At 46.5% G+C, this 12543-nt stretch overlaps 1 protein-coding gene across 1 annotated transcript in view; it reads right to left on the reverse strand.

The window, feature by feature from the left end:
* PRKDC (protein kinase, DNA-activated, catalytic subunit) overlaps positions 1-12543 on the reverse strand; it is a 3362625-nt gene that overhangs the window by 2207027 nt on the left and 1143055 nt on the right. The window lies entirely within an intron of this gene.

The raw sequence follows: 12543 nt of genomic DNA on the forward strand, positions 1-12543 counted from the left end.
TGTCCAGTCCCCCCTTGTCGAGTTTCCGGCTGGTGGCAGTGGATACCACGCGAAATTTTTCCCATTCATTTTAAACGCACCACTTTTTTGGTGCAATGTTAAAGATACCGGCGGGTTATTTATTTAATATGTATTCCCCGGTTGGGTCTTTTTGTCAGAACTCGGTTTTAAAATGGCGTTTGTGTTCGCCTCTGTAACTCCAACCCAAGTCGAGCCCTTTGTTCCACTTTTGGCAGGCTTCTGCGCAGAGGCCTCCAAAAGTGGTGCCACTCTGTCTGGGTCTACAGGATGTGTGGGAGGGGGGGGGGGGGATAGGCACCCTGGACTGAGTTGCCTCAGCAACTCAAGTCGCACTCTTGTGTGATTTAGCACGTTTGAGTAACAGCTAGGACTGATGAATGGGGGTTTTCTGCATAAAAGCAGGGCTTTGGGGACTGGAACTTCAGAAGTCGCCACAGGACCTAAAGAATCCAAAGAGGGAGAAGCTGAGCCGACCTGCAACGACGACACCACCGGTGGAGCCCTGCTGAACCGACTCACCACTTCCCAATGACAGAGAAGATCTTCTTCCAGGAGAGTCTTCTTCCTTTGAGCTGGTGGGGTTAACCAGTTTGCCCTTTTTTCGCCTTCCTGGATCATCTCGTGGTCGAATCGCCCATGCCAAGCACCCCGGCGGCCGGATAGCCACGCTTCACCACTACCGCAAATAAAAGGATAGTATCTTTTAACCGGGAAACTCTGCGGCTGGTTTCTTCCCTGGCAGTGCAAGGAACTCCAGCTTTCCTCCACGTCGAGATCTTCTCTTCCCCTGGACGAAGCACCGACTTGCACCCGCTGCCAGGAACAACTGCCCTCGCTGGAGCTTTCTCACCATTTCAGGTACTGTGTCTCGCCTGGTCTCCCTTGCAACAGCCTGTTCAAGGTCTCCCGTAAATCCTTGACTCTCTATCCTGGGGTGACCTCGGACCTGTTAACTAACTTTTCTGAACTGATCTAACTCCTTTTTGAACTATATGCAAAGACTTTTAAAGTGTACTTCAACTGTGTGATCTTGGGCACATTCCGTCTTGCTCTCTCCAAGAGTGGGCCTGGTCTATGAACTTTTTGCTCTACAGTAGACCCTGCATTTCTTGACTTGCTGTGGTTCTTTAAAAGTGTTGGTGTTGTGTGTTTTCCTATTTCTGCCTTTTCCCTCCCTTTTTAAATAATTATGGGAGTGCCATCTTGGTTAAGCGCTCACCTCTGTGTTGACAATAAGTGGTGTTCTTTTCCTAAGACATGTCGAATAATTAATCAGGGAGGTGTATATATTTCTAGTGACTGTGTTTGAACTTGCTTGACATATTAGTGCCAGTGTATTTTTACAAGTGTGTTGTTAAATAAATAATTATATACTTTTATACCAAAGCTCAGGTCAGTGTTTGCTTGTGCTACTGTATTTTTGTACCTAATGTGTATACTCTATATACTGCCTAACTCTTCTTGAGAGAGGTCTGACTGCTCAGCCACAGCTACCAGGTAAATCTGGGTGGTGCAAACTGCTACCAATTGGGTTTATTGCTAACACCTGTAGTCTTAAACATTTTGCAGTGGTCCCTAAGGGAACTGCACAGGTTTCTGCCTAACAAACCTTGTGGTCCGTCAGCACTGCTTCCGGAAGGATCTACTGACCCCTAGCCGTGAGGCCGGTAGCTAGACTAGCTTCGGTATGTGTGCTGGTGCGAGAACCAGAGAGGTTCCCTCCCACTCGGGCGCTTCCTTGGGAAGGAGTCACCCTTAAGGGGTGCGATGGAAAACAGCAGCCCTCCCTTGGGCCTCGATCTCTGTCTGACAGGGGCGACCTTTTGAAGAGCTTCCTCCACCTAGCTAGCCTGTTCTTCAGTGCGCATGGAGTCAGTGAGTTGCACGCGGTACAACCTTCTCAGCTGTGGTCGGGGCCAAGGCAGCGGAGGCAAAGAGCGTGGGGGTCGGACGAAGGAAAGAGCCCCTTGCAGGCTGGACACCTGCTGAAGTCGACATGCACCGGGGAGGAGCGTGGTGCCGGAGGACCAAGTACCTGATTGACAAAAAGATAGAAGTAGCGTCTGGGGAAGAGCGTGTGGTATTACATGGCCAAAGCCAAACCCAGGAGCGCTGGTGAAATCGGCCCGTTCCTGTCGACGCGGAAAAGGGGACTGAGGAGTGGCGCCAGTGGGCGGAGTCAGGGGAGCGCATGCTCCCAGGGCCGCGCCCCCACACACCTCTAAATTTAAAGGGGAAGAAGGTTTTTACTGGTGAAAAAGGTTCCATCTCCTGTGCCTAGCGAGGGACTCCCATACAGTATGGAGTAAAGGTGACAGGATGAAACAGTACCCATCGCACATTCAAAAGTCTTCGATTCTGGTATCAAAAGGGATCTGAGCCCAGATGAGGGGAATCCAAGGTCCGAAGGCACCCAAATTGCAAACATTGTGGAAAAGAGGATCCGAGCCCGACCGAGGGAGTACCATGGTCCGAGCCCGAACAAGGGAGACCAAATTGCGAACATTGTGGAAAAGAGTATCCGAGCCCGGACGAGGGAGGCCTGTGATCCAAGCCCAAAGGAGGGAGACCAGTCTTGAATTTGTGAAAGTGAAAACCCTGAAAAGGAAAATAACTTTTGTGTTTTGTCTGTTACATCAGACCCTCCGCAAATAAGTGACGGTCACTGTGAAAGAGACTTTGGTGGAAGGCCCTGATGCCTATGTGTTGAACTGTTAACTCGCGGTAAAGAAGCCAGACTGTGTGCAAACCCTGCACGTGCCGCCTTGCCCTGTGCTGAAAACGTGGGGAAGGGAAGCCAACTGCTTAACTATCCTGACATATCATTTCTTGAACCCTTTTCTTTGCATTCATTGTTATCTCACACCATTTTGTATTTAGAAGTAAGGCTTGGCAATAGATTTATTAGTATAGGCCCTTTTATTTTGACAGACTCCACTAGGACTATGTTATTTTTATTGGATGGTTATAGCTTGCGCACATCCTTAGATTTAGGTCTAGATAGGCGTTCAACCAACCCATTGAAGTTCAATAAACTGAGATCAATTGTATCTGTCTTGACTGTTTGATATCATGCCTTCCTTACAACCCTCACCCCCGCCGTAACATAACATCAAAAACCCAAAAGAACGAATGTGGCACAACAGCAGATCCACGTGGCTCATCAATCCTTCGTACTATACTCTACTCCTCGGAATGCCGACCCCTTTCCTTCACAGTATTGTGAAGCTTTTAAGTGCCCCTGGTTTATAGAATTGCTGTTCCCTCTCTCTGATATATTCATGAAAGGGAAGCCACACTTTAAGAAATTTCTGTTGTGTTCCATTAGTCAGTGCGCATACCTGATGCATCGCCCAAACCCCCCAAATCTTGACCCATCACCAGGCCAGCACAGGGGCCCTTCTCAGTTTTCCAACCTTGAGCTAAGGTCATTTTGGCCACAGTCAACAAATGTGTTATAAGGGTCACCTTAGCCCCACTCGCAGTGTATCTCTTCTGCACCAAGCAGGATCACTATTTGGGAGTCAGGGAGTTGCACCCCTGTTTTCTCTAAGATGTGCCCCAGTATTTCTTTCCAAAAAACTGCGCTTTAGGGCAGGACCAACACGTGTCCAAGATAGTCTATTTCCCTGCATTTCCTCCAACATAGGGATGAGAACTGTGGCTTGATATTGTGTATACACTGTGGGGTTACAGATTTTATAGGCCGGTTCCTTAATGGTTGTGCATTTCGATGCCTTATGGGCCCTCTTCCAATTCTGTCCCCAATCTTCCTCCGCAATTGTAATTCCCAGGTCCCTTTCCCATCTGTCCATATATGGAAGTCCGTCATCCGGCTATGTCTTATCCAATACAGATCTTCTTACTACCCCTTAAAAAAATGGCAGAGCCCACTCCAATTTTTTTAAATTAAATACAAATAAAAGAGAAAGGCACTCTATGACTCTAATGCGAAGCATCTGAATTTGACAAAATTTGAAACAAAACATTTGTGGCTAACCTCCCCATCCAAAACAATCCTAATTTGTTTAATTTCCTGTGATCATCCCTTACTACCCTCCTTAAGGGGAGAACATTCACTATTGATTTTGTCAACTGAGCCCCCAAAAACTTTATGGCTTTTGTCTGATGCCTGAAAGGGATGGCATTTAGATCCTTCACGGAATCACCATCTTGCCTTTGTAAAAATAACAAGAGCAACCTGTGATGGTTAACTCAAAATCCTGAGCGTCCCATATTTCCCCAGTACCTTCAAGGGATGTGGTATGGAAGTCGCAGGGTCTGTGATATAAAATAATGCATTGTTCACATACATCCCAATGAATATTCTCTCCCACCCACCGGAAAGCCGTTAATATTTTTATCCTCCCTGATTGCCACTGCCAAGGGCTCCACAATCAATGCAAATAGCAGCAAGGAGGTGATGCACCCCAGTCTTATTCCTCTTCCCCAACTAAACCTCTGACAGTATCCCACTGACTCTCACACAGGCCATTGGGTTGTGTGAATACTATGATGTTGTCCCTTCTACCCAAGGGGGAAAGACCCTTCTCATGAGTCCATGGAGGTGAGGCCGCTACCCGACAAGTCCCCCTGCAGGTGGTAGTCAGCGGGAGGATCTCATGGGGAGGGATTTCCCTTCTGTGATACAGGGACGATATCATGGATCAAGGCGGTATTCCCACCACTCATCCACCTCTTTCAAGCTGCCTTGCCTCCTCCCAAATCTCATTATCCTTCCCATCTACTTGAGTAAAGCCTGTAGTACTGAGACGAGGGAGAACAGGATTGACTATACTGAATACCCATGTCAACCTACTGTGAATAGGAAGATGCGCGGAGCCCTGAGCAACCTCTCAGAGAACTGGATTGAACATTCTAGTGGTCAAACCTCAAGCAGCTTAAAGATGGAAGAGGGACTAACATTGCTGCCAGTCGGTCCTCTGAGGTGCTGCGAGCGGAGATCCTATCATGCACCAGAAAAAGCAGAGCCTACAGCTGCTGCTTGGGACGTGACTGGGAGAGTTCCGAAGCCCCAACATGTTCCACCGAAAAACCAAAGTGCTGGAATGGGCAAGGCAGACCGCCCAGGCGCAGGAGAGCGCCGCATGACGCGGTCGAGCAGGCATGCGCAGTGCGGCTCCATGGAAGTGTAGTGGAGGCACGTAATCCAACGTAGGACTGAAGAACAGTCGTCGGAAGACGCACAGACACCCGAGAAGGAGGCGAACTAGGAGGATCACAGAGAGAAGGTACAGGGCTGCCCGGGGACCTCTGGGACTTGGGAGAAGCCACTGTGAAGGCGTCTGGAAAACACATACAAGAAATCAGTGTGAAGGGGTCTGGGACCCAAACAAAAGAAACCAATACAAAGGGGTCGGGGACACGCATTCGAGAAAGGCAGTCCCTGGCAGTAAAGTACACCAGGGCTGTCTGCTGAACTGTCAGAGTAAGCATGAGGAAGGCCTGGGGGAGGGGGACATTCCCCTCCGACCCCCACAACCACATTGAACTGTCAGGAGAAGCCTGAGAAAGGCCAGGGAAGGGAGACATTCCCCCTACTTTGTGAACCATACCCATCCAGAAGAAGGGAGTCATTCTTCTGGGCCCAGAACAGACAAATCCAGTTTAGTTTGGTTATATAAATGTAAGGGATAGAAGTAGGATTTTGACATGGGACGGTGGACTTTTTAGTTACACCCATTCTGACATTTCCTTAGTTTCTATAGAGGCACCTTCGTAATAGTCTCTGCCTTCCACGCCCTTACAGTAGGAATACAAGGACGCTATCCATGTGGCCCCTCTACCTTCAAAACCCACCTTAATTAGAGCTTCTCTTAAGAACATCCAGCTGACTCCGTCAAATGCCTTTTCAACATCTACCCCAAGTAAAATCACGCCTGCTGCACCCTTCCCCCAACCATTGAGTTTAATGTCTTGCATATGTTATCTGCTGCTTAACATCCGCTAACAAATCCCATTTGAACTGTATATCAACGGGGGGAGGAGCACCACAAGGCGGGTTGCCAACATCATCAAAAGAATCATCACATCTGTATTTCGGTGCGAGATGGGTCTGTATGAACCACACTGGTTCTTGTCTATGCCCTACTTGGTTATTACAGGGATTACCGACCTCTAAAAAGGAAGGTGGCACCAACTCTTACATAAGGGTGTAGTTTAACAAAACGTGTATATAAAAAAAATACAAAGCCCTGGAACCTTACCATACTTCTAGGCTTTGGCACCTCCAATTAGCAGTTATAGGGGCAACCAGCTTTGCTGGTTCATCCATTGATATAAAGAAGAGTTCTACTTTAGTAAGTTATTCCCTGATGTTTTCTACCCTTTCACGGTCTTCTTTCTAGCACAATTACTTGTCAAAATAATGAGGCAATATCCCTACGATTGCACAATACCCTTCCACTTCCATCCTCCACTAGGTCTTTGAACACATCCCTTACCTCGCCTTCTGGTAAGCGCTCAACCGTCTCCAACACCACTTTCCATAGCACATGTATGTTTTTAGCAAGGGCACAGGAAGTATCAATTGCCTTCAAGGCCCCACTACCTGCCCCGATGAATTCTTCCCACAAATGGTTAGCTTTTTACTCACTCAGGATGGCGGTATAGATATGAAGGTTGAGGATTTGACTAATGCCTGTGCCATAGTAGCCTGTACTATTAAACTCTCCGGAGTGTCATGCCTTGAAAAGTAAAGCAGATTGCTTCAGTGAACTTGATGTGCATACTTTTTTACTGGATCCCTACTTACAGTTTGCACCTCACATGGGTTTGCCACAGAATCAGGACTTTGTCGGCCATTGCTGGGTTGAAAAGCAGGATGGTTTCTCTCTCTAAGGCCCCTTTTTTAGAATGCCTGTTAACTCATAAAACTGGGCCGGTTTAAATAGGTCACTTTAGCTGTAAAGCTTCGACCACTGTGATGAATCCTGCAGATTCCTCACTAAACCCCTGCCTAAAGTCTCCTCCCAGATGGCCAGGGAAAGGCAGACGGTTCCTGATCCTGACCTTGGGGGTGGTGTTCTGCGGCAGGATCACCTGGGAGGAGACCAGGCTCGGGGCGGCGAGGAGATCCCATGGAATGAGACACAGTATTTGTCTTTAAAAGGGAAGAACCTTTTTTAGATACCAAGGCATGTGATGGCTTATTGTCGTTATGATGCATCTGATCCACACATTATGACTTTTGCTGTAGGTAAAGCTGGTGTGAAATCTCCAAAGATCCTAAGAAAGGAATGACCGGTTGAGATTTATAAGGTTAAAAATCCCACTTACTCCCAGAGGTACAGTAAACTCTTGTGATTTTTCCTTAAATGCATTTAAGAGAAGAAAATCTGAATTTAAAAATAGAAATCTGACAAAAAAAGCCTAATTCTGTTGGTTGGGACTACAAGTCCTATCATCCCATAAATACTGGGACGAGGAAGAGAGCTCCGGAGCAATGCAGCAGGAGAGCATGTTGTTGGCAGTGCAAGCAAAAGTTGGTGGAAAGAAGGGATGCCGGGACAAGCAGATGTCAGCTGCCTGTCCTGAAACGGTCCTGTTCCCCCTAAATCTGAAATGCAGAGGTTGCGCATCAGAAAACATGCCAGAGACTATGGATGAAAGTTGGTGTACAGCCGAGGGTCCCAGTAGTGAGACGTTTGTGTACGTTCAAACAAAGACGGAAAAGACCTGCAGCACACAAAGGGCGCAAGACAGAAGCCAGTAAGTGTTACAGAGCGTTCTGATCCCTTGCGCGAACAAAGGCAGGCAACTGTAGCCAAGCAGAAAAACTTGGTTGCGAGCGAAAGCAGTATTAAACCGACTGTTGATTTTCAGACAATGGAAAGTCACAAAAGTAGCACTCGCGTAAGAGTAAACTTCTGTAATAGCACTCCACGTTGATTGAATACTAAAACTGCCAAAAACAGATGAAAAACTTGCATGTGCTTAAAAGTGATTCTGAGGTAAAGGTTAACCGAAGAGTCAATTGTGAAGGAAATAATGTAGCACTGAAATTAAGTGACTGAACGTTGATAATTGTGAGTTCTAGGGTACAAGCATTTTCCAAGCCAAGAGGGAAACAAGCATTGCCCAAAGCCAAGAGGGAAACAAGTATTGCCGAAGTATAACGTGTTGTACAAGCATTGTTTGAAGCCAAAATTAACAAGGCATACAATAGCTGCTATGGTTGGCAGGAAGCAAAGGGGTGAATGCAAAGTTGTAAAAAGGTGAAGCTTGCTTATTGTGATGGTTCCCTAAACGTTGGTATAACTCACATTGCCAAAGCCAGAAAAGTAGGAAAGGTTAACCTGGTATGAGAGTGGAAGCAGAGGTGCTCTGAAGTCATCCTGACAAAGATATAAACTGTGATTTATGGTGCTATAAAGAAAGAGTGAGCAGAGCTAACAGGAAGCTCTGTTTCGGTAACCTTGCCAGAAGTTGTGTTTCTTTGAACCGGACAAGGAGCAGCGTTTCTTCTTTGACATTTATAAGTTGTGACAAAGCATCTTAACCCAGAACACCATTGATGCTGTTTTTTGAAGTGAAAATCAATATTCAAAGGAAGAAGAGACGTCTTTCTTCTGGTTGAATATTGGTTAACAGAAACGTCTTTTGACAAAGTGAAGGAGCTAAGAACCGAGTTGGTACTTTGTTGCAAACCTGGATTTCCTTGTTTCTTTTTGTTGAATGTTGGAACTGAATCTAACTTGAAACCTGGGGAAGGGGAGTTCACCCAGATTATAAAGAGACACTGAATACATTAGAAAAACAATTGTTGGTATTGTTGTGAATTGCCATATATGTTATTGTGTATTTTATGTTTGAGGGCCAGATATCCTTTGTTAGAGTGTTTCCTTTAGTTTTTGATAGGATGAAATTCTAGTCAGGGTAGGGCTAGTGAGGCGTTTGTTAAAATGTATAATTTAATAAAATTGTATATTTTGAGAAATCATCCAAAAGTTGTCCGCCTCACATTTCTGCCCCCTCAAACCACCTTCTCAATAGTTTGGAGAACATCTCATTAGGATGGTCCTACAGGGAGGTCTCTGCAATTGATAAATCTGGGGAAGTATCTAGTCCTCTGCTGTAATGGAGATCGGACAGCAGTTCTGTAAAATCCAGGTCACTATGATCGGTTCACCAAAAAGGAAACCCTGAGGTTGCACCAAATGTTCCAGGTCAAAGGGACTAGGGCACCATGGTCATCATAAATGGCTTGCATCATTTAAAGTATCAGCTTCTTGGGGCCAGAGCATAACACAAGTCTCGGCAGTGGAAGGAAATCTTCCGCACTTAGTCGTCACAATTATCTCAAGGTCTGTGGTTTTCGGATCGAACACCCACGAGTTCCATTTTCTTTTAAGGAACGAGGTTTGAGCCTTCTGGGAAATGGATACTCATATTTTTCAGCATTCTGCCAGCTTTAAGGGGCATGGTGTGACTTTCCTGACGCACCAGCGTCTAGATCAGCTACAGACGCCTTTGAAAACTAGTCTAGTATTTATTTATCTGAATGCCTCCAATTCCTCAACTGAAAAGACAGTTGTTGGACAGCTCACCTTTTTTGCAGATGACGCTTCCTCGCTCTCGTATGGTCACAACCTGTGCATCCCTTTAAGCACTGAAGAGGATGATGAATGGCGGGAATCTCTCCAGAGTGTGAGCATTTGTGATTTTGTAGGATTCGTTTTGTGCCTTTAGCCATCTTTGGCAGGATCTTTTTCTGGTGTGGGAAGGTACAACATCCTGCCCTTGTCTGATGAACGGCTTCTGGAGGGATATCTCTAGATTTCATGGGGACATTCCAAAGCTAGTTTATCCTCTCAATATTGAATTGTCTTGGCGTTCACGTCCTGACAGGAACCGCACTCCAAAACACCATCGTTGGCCCCCAATCACCAAACACAAATAGTGTGAAGATTGGTCAAACATTTTCAAAGTACAGTCCCTTCACCGTTTGAAATCCAAAGCTCTTGATGAACCTGAAATCTCAAAAAATAATCTGTAGAACAAGCTGTGATACAGAGGAAAATCATTGAAGGAGGTGAACGTTCTTGAAACAGCATGTTAAGTGGACAGGAAAACGAGAGCTGATCACGGAGCGTGGAGTGTCTAATATGTAATCTGGGTGGCGTTTCCTGAATCGAGAAGTGCTAGGGTCGGAGCAGGGGCATACTCCGCTCACTGCCAGGAAAAACATTTCCGATGCCAACTGCCATGACCAGGAGATATCGAAGATGAGGAATCTTTGGGAGGATGCTATTAATTAGAGGACAAGATGTAAACACAACCTTTCTAGCAGGACATTACGTTCATGATCAGCATATATGCTGAAACCAAAGAAATACAAAAATAACTTTCTGGTAGCAGAAGCTTTATAGCCTAAGTGAATTTACTCTGGAACATTCTTCCAATAATCTTCAAAGACATCTCAGATCATTTGTGCTTCCAGAAACAGCAAAGACAACACCTTTTTACCACTTAAAAGAATACACCTTCACATTACCTGGTTGTATCATTCCAGTTCAGTGTTGAGAAGTCACCCAACAGACAGTGTGCTATACAGAAATCATTTGACATACCATTAACATACCTGAGCCTATTTACTGTTTACCCCCAGGTAGGTTCTGTGCACTATATGCTTCAATGAGAACACTTGATCTCCCCCATTGCCGCCCCCCGACCCCCAGTCTGGATCTTTGCACTGGGTCTTCTGTCAATGCATCACTTGGCATACATTCAGTCATGTGATGGGACTTTGCACAGGGTGTAAGGTGGTTGGTTCACAGAACTATGTACTAGGCAGGGCCACGTCCATACATGCAGCTTTATCCCTGAGCCAGTCTTTTCCTTTGCCTTACAGCCCTAATGTAATTGTGGATTTTATGCCTCAGATCTGTTAATCTTTACCAGGTGGACTGAGCGGAGGGCTGCCCTAATCAGAGTAGGGCATGAGCAAACCATTACCCATGAATAATATCTGGCACCTTACTTTTCCATTCATGTGAACTCGTCAGGGCTATGAAATTGGTCAAACTACATATATTACAAAAACATGTGTCAATTCTGTGTTTTTCCTTTATTTCTTTAGCAAGAAGAGGTATATGTATGAACTACAATATCTGGCTCAGAACGGACATCTACAACAGCCTTCATCCAACAGAAAAGATCAGGGAGCAGCAACATGTGAAAGTGCAATGCATAGAAACTGCTCATGCCTCATTGAAAAAATATTTAATTGCTTGCCAAACTGGATTTGCCAACAAGCTGGCATGACTTCTGTCATTTGTGAGAAACCTGATGGTATTCTCCCACCTACTCCCCCGGGATCGTCCATTCAGGTGGCCAGGGAAGGGCCATTGCTTTAGGATCCCGACCCTGGGGTTGGACAAGCGAGGGAGGATCACCTGAGCGGAGGGTCACAGGGCATTGGGGGGAGAATGCCCAAGGGTGAGACATCGTATTCCCCCTTTCCCCATTACACATCCAAACCATCTCCCTCCGCTTTTATGGGACATTTCCAATCCCATTCCCTCTCCACCTCCCCATTTCCAATATGTACTGGGACAAGGAAGAGGCAATTGAGAGCAGTAAGGAGTACCCATAGGAATAACATTGGGAGTTAGGGAGAGGCCTACTACATTTCACCACTAGGCTGTCGCACTAATAGAGTCAGGCAAGGTCAGGCACGTTACCTTAACCATTTACACCTGACTCTCAGGGTATAAAAGGGTGGTTCTGCCAAAGAAGATGAGCAAGCTGGGTTTGCTGGTTGGATCGTGAAAACCCGGGAGCAGGATGCTGCAGCAAGAGAAGCCTGGAACATCTGGAGGAGAGCGGGCTGCCAAGACGCTGGCCCTATGTGTCAGAGGGGTTGCAGCATGGCGAGGGAGCCGTGTCTCCATGGAGCCAGAGTGAAGCAAATTGCTGGCTGTGTCCAGGCCAGTGCTCATTCCCCAGGGAAGTAGGCCAGTCCCAGGGGTCTCTGAGGGGCAGGTGCCAAAACCCTGATCTCGACTCGCATATCCCAAGAAACTGCTCGCCACTGCCACACTTCCTGGGTGAGTTTTGTAGAAAGAGAGAGAAACTCAGCAGCATGCGGATGGTGGGAGCAGAAGCGATGAAAGATGCAAGCGGCATGGTAAGTGGAAAGCAGAAAGAAAGCGAGGAAAAGCAAAGTGTGCTAGTGGCGCGAAGACAGAGAAACACAAAGGTTGAATTTAAAGGGAGCGGAAAGCAAACAGAGGGTGCAAATGACCCGAAAGGAGGAAAGAGGGTACGAGCTACCTGAAAGTAGAAAAAGGAAATTGCAAGAGGCACAGTAAAGAGGAAAGAAGGTGCGAGGATGCACAGCCGAGTGAGAAGAGTGTGCCAGGGCCACGGCCAAGCAAGAGGAGTGTTCAAGAGGCACAGCAAAGTGAAAAGAAGGTGCAGAGGTGCACAGCAAAGTGGAACGGAAGGTGGAAGAGAAACAAGAATAGAGTACAAGAGGCACCGGGGGGAAAAGGTGCA

Source organism: Ambystoma mexicanum, chromosome 5q (assembly GCF_040938575.1).
Source record: "Ambystoma mexicanum isolate Mex_15411 chromosome 5q, UKY_AmexF1_1, whole genome shotgun sequence".
Classification (NCBI taxonomy): domain Eukaryota; kingdom Metazoa; phylum Chordata; class Amphibia; order Caudata; family Ambystomatidae; genus Ambystoma; species Ambystoma mexicanum.